We start from the raw sequence: 8,505 nt of genomic DNA, 5'->3' as shown, positions 1-8,505 counted from the left end.
ACAGGGAATCAACAGTAAAGTAGATAAATCCAAGAATCAAATTAGCAATTTGGAATATAAGAAAGAAAGCAACAACAACAACAAAAACACCCACTCAGAACAGAAAACAAACAAAAAAAACTTGAAAAAAAAGTGAAGATAGTGTAAGGAACTTCTGGGAAAACTTCAAACATATCAACATTTGCATCATGGGTTGCCATATGAAGAAGAAAGAGAGCAAGAAACCAAAGACCTAGTTAAAAAATAGTGACTGAAAATGTCCCTAACCTGGTTAAGGAAATAGACATACAGTCCAGGAAGCAGAGAGTCCCAGACAAGATCAACCCAAAGAGGCCCAGACCAAGACACACAATAATTAAAATGCAAAAGGTTAAAGACAAAGAGAGAATCTTAAAATCAGCAAGAGAAAATTAGTTAGTTATCTATCAACTGATTTCTCAACAGAAACTTTGTAGACCAGAAGGGAGTGGTAAGAAATATTCAAAGTGATGAAAAGCATGGACCTACAACCAAGATTACTCTACCGAGCAAAGCTATCATGTAGAATCTGAGGACAAATAACGAGCTTCCCAGACAAAGAAAAGCTAAAGGAGTGCATCACCATCAAACTAGTATTATATAAAATGTTAAGGGTCTTCTTTAAGAAAAAGGAAAAAAAGATAAAAATATTAATAATAAAATGGCAATAAATACATATCTGTCAACAATTGAATCTAAAAAACAAAATAAATGAACAAATAGTACAGAACAGACTCATGGATACAGAGAACATTTTGATGGTTGCTGGATGGGAGGGGGGTTGGGGATATGGATGAAAAAGGTGAAGGGATTAAGTACAAATTGGCTGTTACAGAAAAGTCATGGGGAAGTAAAATATAGCATAGGGAATATAGTAAATTATTCTAATAACTATGTATGGTGTCAGATGGGTATGAGATTTATCAGGATTGTCACTCAGTAAGTTAAATAATGTCTAATCACTGAGATGTACACCAGAAACTAATATAATATTGGACGTTAACTGTAATTGTAAAGTAATAAATGATTTAAAAATTAATACAATTAAAAAAAAGGAAAGAAAGATCAATTAGGCAGCCTTTCTTGACCCTTGAGGTAGAAGAAATCCAATACCTGATCTTTCCCTGTTACTTCTGACTTAAATGATCTATAATGTTAATTTTACCTTGCTACATTCTGTTACTATAGGTAATAAGTGTAAGTTTCTATTCATTGACTCTCAAAGTGAAAATGAATGAAAAGCATTACCAACATTTTGATGACAATACCCATAACATTCAAAGCAAGCTACGTGGAACCTCACCTCAGAGACTCCCCTATGCTGTCTGAAGGGAATTGTTTCAGGTCTCACAAATAGTTCTCTCTCTTCACCTTCCTTCCATTTCTCAACATCATGACATATTTTAGTTTGCTTAACATTTTACCATGTCTTTCTTATTTAGCAATTTTTCCCCCATAATTTTTAACTGCCATTTAAAAATGTATTCAAATATTTCTTCTTTGATCATATGGTTAAAGTTTTAGAGCTTCTTAATTTGATTTAAAAAAACCATTTTATTTATTTATTATATATTTTTACTGATTTCAGAGAGGAAGGGAGAGGGAGAGAGAGATAGAAACATTAACAATGAGAGAGAATCATTGATTGACTGCCTCCTGCATGTCTCACACTGGGGACTGAGCCCACAACCTGGGCATGTGCCCTGACTGGGAATCGAACTGTGACCTCCTGGTTCATAGGTCGACACTCAACCACTGAGCCATGCCGGCTGGGCTTAATTTGATTTTTGTAAGAAATGAAATCCTCCAGTTTCTCCTCTGACTTGCTTTTCTAACTTGAATGTATCACCTCCCACTTTTTTTACACAGCTCTTCTTTTTAGATTCCTTTTCTGTTTAATTGGATTACACCAGCTCAACCCCCCTCCCCCGTCCCCCCACATCCCGTCCCCCTCACTTTTTCTTTGGCCAGAAAGAAGGTAATTTTCTGTGCCCTTGCAAGTCTGAAAATGCTTTTATTTGGAATATAAAATTGTTTTCCTTCAGAAATTTGAAGACAATTACTTCACTGCCTGCCAGTGTTGATACCACCTATCTGATAAAAATGATTCCTGATTCTTTGTTGACAGCCGTCTTTTCTCTCTAGAAGCTTCTAGAATCTTCTCTTTACCTTTGATGTTCTGAAATTTCAAGAGGACATGCAGCTGTAGACCTTCTTTTATCCCCCTGTGCAGTTCTCAGTGGGTCTTTCCATCTGAAGATCTATAACTCGCTTCAGCTCTGGTCAGTTTTCTTCTGTCATTCCTTAATAATTTCCTCTTTCCAAATGTCTGTTCCCTTTTTCTGAGTGGACGAGTATGAGTAGATGTACACTGACACCTTTAGATTGTCTATGCCTGCCACCTTCTCCATCTCTTTTTAAATCTATGTTCTGAGATACTGCGACTTTTTCTTTGACTCATTGAATTTTAAATTTTTAGCCATTATATTTTTAATTTCCAAGGAATATTTCTTGCTCTGTTCTTCTTTTCATAGCAGCCCTTTCTTATATTATGGAAATGTTATCTTCTCAACTCTTTCTAAGGGTTTTTATTAGAATTAAATTTTTTTATTTTGTTTCATATTCTCCAGAGTTATTCTTTTTGTTCATCTTGTTTCTTCTCTTTTATGCTCTTGGTTTTCTCAAATGTCTCACGATCCCTGTGTCCAGTCCACCTGTCTATGATGAGGTTCGTTAGCACAGTTAGCCGCCCCCAGTTTCCTCTGTGGTTGTGTAGGGCTCTCTCCCTGGAGGAGCCGTCCTGCGGTGGGGAGGTGTGGCACCCAGCAGCGCACTGGAGGGGACACAGGTAGAGGGGGGGCAGGCAGACAGGCTCTCCCGTCCAATCCTCCTGGGCTTTCAATTCCTTGAGGTCAGATCAGCACCATATAGTTTCCTCAACTTAGTTCTCAAGAGGACCCTGAACAAGACAACTATTAACTAACAAAAACAAAAACTAAGAGGTCATTTCAAAGAGAGCTTATGGAACCCAAACCAGGAGGTCTTAATGCAGTGACCTAAGATTGAGTTCTCCATAGGATGTAATAGGCACTCATAGTGCTGTGCCTTCCTCAGGAGATATAAGACATAAGATTTAGAAAAATAGAAAAAAAGCACACAAGCAACCAACCCTTCCTGTCCTTCAAGGGCTTACTCTGGGCCCGGTATTTGATAGCTGATTTATTTCCATTTGTCTTACTTAATTCCCCAAACAGCCCTATTTTGTATTCTAGAGACCAGGAAACAGATTCAAAGAATCTGAGACCTGCTCAAGTTCACATGTGTGGGAAGGGGCAGAGCCGGAAGAACCCTGTTCCTGGAGCCCACAAAGAACAACCATCGTAACTTGCAGGAATCCTCAGTCACTACAAACCGGCCCTCACAGTCGCACCTCCGTGCTGTGCGCTTCGCACACTCACAGCTCAGAGAAGGATGTGCTGTATGATCTCCGTCTGATTTGAGCAGAGACAGCCTCCTCTTTGGACGTGCAGGCCGGTGGCAAAGCCTCCGCTGTAACACCACAGGGAGGCGGGCGTCCTGGTTGCCCCGGTGTTCTGGTTCGGCAAGAGCTTCCAAGGAACACCTGACTAGAAGGAACTGAGTCCCTCCCGTGAGCCTCACAGACCGCACTCTGGGCTCCAGAGCCAGGCCTATCGACCCACCCATGGACTTGCGAGTCTCCCAACACCAGAGGGCAGCCATACCCACTGCACACAGCTGGCCTTGCCCGGTGACCCAGGTCAGAGCCTTCATGAGCAACATGGCAGTGGCAATGCCACCTGCAGACGTCCTGGCTCAGAGAGGCCTGATTCTGCTCTTTGGTCAAAGGCGCTGGAGCTTCTAAAGAACATGAGCCATTAAGAGGCCAAAACACATCCAGAGCAGTCGGCCCTCACCCCAACCAGGGCCAAACCCTGCAGAGCCCAGCTCTGCTGTGAAACTTGCAGGCGGTGGTCCCAGGGATTTCCTGGTCAGCAACAAACACAGAGCACCTTGTGGACCAACAAGTTAATGCAGCAAACCAAAAAGTGGGTCTGGTGGGCTTAACACAGACTTAGAGCTGCTACAAACAACCCCTGTGGTCAGCAGGGAGCGCCCTTTCTCCCTCTGCAGCTGTGAATACCCTTAAACCAGTTCCTGCATTGTCTTAGAATCACAGCTGCCTTTGGGGGCAAGTAGAGTGTGGGGCGTTACCCGCACCTTACAGACAACCAAACAGGTTTGGGAGAGAGTCTATTAGCCAAATGCGTGCAAGGGCATAAAAGAGTAGCTTAGGAAATTAATTTTCTTCACTAATTCAATTTTTAAATTTAAATTACACTTTGATCTAGATAAACCTGCTTAGGTGCCATCAGAAGTACAGTGGTTATTTGATAGATAAAACCTTGTTCTGGGGAGATCTCAGATGGCTTCGACTCCTTCAAAATGTGCCGGGGCCTGCACTGACTTACCCGCTGTTCCAGGTAGACTCCAGGCTTCTTCCCAGCACTTCCTGCTCACAGGACTCGGCTTGCCTGACCAGGCCTGGAGACTGAGTGCATACATTGGCAAAGGGGATAGCCCTCTCCCCCTGGGTGTGCAGAAACCCCTCTGAGGCCCTCCCCAGGAGAAAGCAGGCAAGAGCAGACCCTGTGCGGGGCAGTGGGAGGCTAACGGGAAGCTCCCTGTAACCACGTTCCCATCAGCGGTGAGGCACCTGTGGCTCTTCTGCCCAGTGGCACTCTCCCCATGCCCACCCTCCCCAGCCGGCCCCACCCCTTCACCCAGCCCTTCCCACCCCCACCCCACAGTCCACTCTATTTTATGAATGTGTGGAATGAGGAATCACTTATTCTGAGAAGATGGAATGTGTGAGCTGCAGCCAGTGACAGCAATGAATTTTACAAATAGCTTTCTAGAAGCCCTCATTCAAGTTCACAAATCAGGCCCATAACAACCCCGATTCTCCATCCCCGCAGATGGAGATGGCTGGCGTCAGGCAGGACCATTTGTCTTGGGCTAATCTTGTGCCCGCAGCGTGGAAGGCTCAGACTGAGCCTGCGTTTCCCAAATTGCCTCAAACTGCAGGGGAGAGAGACCCTTCCTCACACGTGTCCATTCTGAAAGGGCCCCAGCATCCCTGCTGGAATGTCAGGATCATGGGTCGTCAGGGCCCATGAGGTCTGAGGGACCAGCAAGTTCAACTCTTCACGCAAAAGACAAAGAAACCAAGGCCCAGTCTTATCCAAGCCATAGCCAGGTGAGCAGACAGTCCAGGCAGCCCCTGACTTACGATGGTTTGACTTACGTTTGATTGACTCTATGACGGTGCAAAAGCAATACTCATTCAATAGAAACGACTTCAAATTTTGATCTTCTGGGCTAGTGATGTGCGGTACGATGCTCTCTCGTGACTGAGAAGTGGCACTGAGCGCAACTCCCAACTAGCCGTGTGATCACGAAGGGAAACCACCCATACCCTACAGTGTACAGTGTCCCCTTCATGTTTTGGATATTGTGCTTCACATCTCATCATGTCCACAAAACACCCATCTGTGTCTCTTGCTTCTGGTGAGAAGAAGAGGAAAGCAATTACTCTTGAGATGAAACTCAACTGCAGGCTAATGTCAGCATTCTGAGCCCATTTAAGGTGGGTGAGGCTAAGCGATGGTGTTCGGTAGGTCAGGTTAAGTATTAAATGCATTTTTGATTTACGATATTTTCAACTTACGATGGGCTTATTGGCACGTAACCCCATCGTAAGTCGAGGAGCACCTGTATTTCAAAATGATGGCTGGTGGCTTTCATTTTCAGCGAATTATTTTTTCTCCTAAGTTCTTTTGCCACTAAAACCAGACATGAGGCTCGGGGGAGAATATGGTGCACAGAGCGCAAAGGTATCAACTTCTTGGCTCTTGAAACTTATAGCAGAGACAATTTTCTGGAAACTAAGGCTTTCAATTTGTAGGTGACAGGCTTTTAGAAAAATAATTTATTTCTCAAGCTCTATAATCTTGACTTTTAATAGCAAGAAATAAAGAGAAGGAGTCCATAAAGTTCAGAGCATTTGCAGCTAAGCTGGGGAGGATGTATGGGAATTTATAAACTTGTCTTCCCTCCCATAGGAGATCAGGTCACGTGGCTGGGAGAGGTGGGGAGAGGAACTGGGAGACGAGCACAGCAAAGGCAAGCCCTGGGGTCCCTCTTCCAGAAGGAGCCTTATGGCCTTTTCCTTGGAGGAGACGATCTAAACCCCATAAAAGTTGGTGGGGGTCCCAGAAGAGAGGAGACCCGTGCCACGGGAGAAGGGCTGTAAGCCTTCTAGATGAGAGAGGCCGAGTCTAGCCAGGTGTGGGAGCTGGAGGGCGGGAAGAGCCGCGGGAGTCCCTGATGGTGAGTCTGTGCACAGGAGCGGGACCTCAGCTGTGTGTCCTCCCCCTTGCTTCCCATGACTGAGTCCCACAGATCTGAACTCACCCAGGGTCTGCCTCCTCCACTTCCTTGCGCAGGGACTGTGGGCTAGTGACTTACTGTGCCTCAGTGTCTCCATCTGAAAAATGGGGATAATAATAGAACTTGCCTCCCTGGGTAGTTACGAGGATTAAGTGGGAGATGCATGGAAAGTCCTTGGCACGGAGCCTGCCACAGAGAAACTGTCTGAACAATGTGGCTCGTATTACCATTGCTAACAACGACACACTGGCTTTGAAATCAACTCAACTAAGCAGAACCAGGGTACTCCCGCATGCAGGCTAATTAAAACATCTAAGTCATCTTTTCAATAACTGCTGGTTAGAGCAGGATGCACGGGCTCGTGGGGTTTGTTATCACATTGAGTGAGATCTGAGAATAGTTTTCTCAAGTTCACAGGCTGAACAAGGAAACACATCTTGTGACAGCAGAGGGAGGGCTGGGTGTGACCCCTGCCTCCGAGAGAGTCACAGACTCAGAGAGGAGCAGTGGGTGGTCCTGAAGAAAAAGCCACAACACTCTTCTAATTGCTAGGAATGTGAGTGCAAGGCTGCCCCCCCCCCCTTAGGAGCCTGTGTGTGTGTGTGTGTGTGTGTGTGTGTGTTGCTCTGTGTGCCCTCCTCCTCCTTGCAGCCCCAGCTCTCCGAGGAGCCTAAAACAGTGCAGAAACCACTGACCTACAGGACACAACCCCACTGTACAAGAGAAGCTAACAGCATAGCCAGCGCAAAGCCTAGCACTTTGAAATGGAATGCTGCGATGATGACCCTGAGCTGTCACATCACACAGAACCCATGGGGTGGACTGATCTTTCCTCTCTCTCAGGGCGACAGTTGTTAGAGGCATTGAGGTGGGAGCCTCGGGAGCCAAGGCTGCTGTGCTGCAGCTGGAGCCTGCCGGCCTTTGCCTCCTGCCCTAGGACTGGAGGACTCGCAGCTGCAGGAAGGGTCCAGGATCTGCGATCATGGGCAGCTCGTCCCTCCAGCCCCAGGCTCTCAGGCCTGGCCACTCCTCTTACTCTCTTCCTTCTGAAGGTTTCTCCCAAGGTTTGGCTTCCTGTTTACACTCCTGCAGTCAAAAGCTCTTCAGCATCATTTAAATCAAATTTTCTGTGACAGGCACCCCAAAAGGGTGACTTACACAAGTTTTAAGGTGTTGCTATCTTTTTCATGTGAAAGAATCTGGAAGCAGGAAGTTCAGAGCTGGCCTGAACTGGTGTCTCCAGTTGTCATAAACCCGGGTCCTCCCAGTTCACCATTCTGCCATCCCCTGGGTGTGGCCTGCGGTGGCCTCATGGTCCAGGATGGAGCTAGAGCTCCAGCCAAAACAGCCTCCTTCCAGCAGCAACATGGAGGAAGGGAAGGAGGGGGGCACACCCCTCTTCTGTAAGGCGACTTTCTGGAGTTCTCATACACTTCTGCTTCATCTCGCTGGCCAGACGTAGGGTAAGGCCAACTTAGGAAGGCTGGGGAGTGTAGACTTTTGTCTGAATGACAAAGTGTTTAGATAACTTAGAGATTTTGTCATTAAAGAGGGTGGTGGGGAGATGGATATTGGAAAGCAGCAAGCAGTACCTGCCCGATGTAAACTTTTCATTTTGGCAACACTCCCTCCATCGGGGGCCACCACCATGATTCCATTTGTCCTATCATCTGTTCTTGTTTCTTCTGACAGTCTAAGTATTGTCCCTTTGTAGATAATATGCCTTTTTTTAAGTCTCTGGTAGTTTTTAAACTTTTCTCAGTGCCTTTGATATTTTACAGTTTTACCATTATTTGTCTAATATTGAATCTACTTTTAGCATCTTGCCTGGAACTTATTGTACTTTCTCAATCTGAAAGTACTTCTTCAATCCTGGAAAACTCCCAGCCATTGTCTTCAAACTTTGCCTCTCTGTCATTCTTGTTATTTTCACCATCTATGACTCCTATTAGATGTATGTTGGATATTCTCAGTTTGTCATCCTTATTTTAGCTGCTTGTTTCCTATTTTCTTTCT

At 45.3% G+C, this 8,505-nt stretch overlaps 1 non-coding gene across 1 annotated transcript; it reads left to right on the top strand.

Annotated features, from left to right (window-relative positions):
- The first annotated feature begins 3,018 nt into the window (after positions 1-3,018).
- Positions 3,019-3,143, top strand: LOC111825502. Its single transcript, XR_002828687.1, has one exon. It is a non-coding gene; the product is annotated as a small nucleolar RNA SNORA25 (small nucleolar RNA).
- The last annotated feature ends 5,362 nt before the right edge of the window (positions 3,144-8,505 follow it).

This window comes from Myotis lucifugus, unplaced genomic scaffold (genome assembly GCF_000147115.1).
Source record: "Myotis lucifugus unplaced genomic scaffold, Myoluc2.0 scaffold_28, whole genome shotgun sequence".
Lineage (NCBI taxonomy): Eukaryota > Metazoa > Chordata > Mammalia > Chiroptera > Vespertilionidae > Myotis > Myotis lucifugus.
This window is presented reverse-complemented; position numbering and strand designations above follow the sequence as displayed.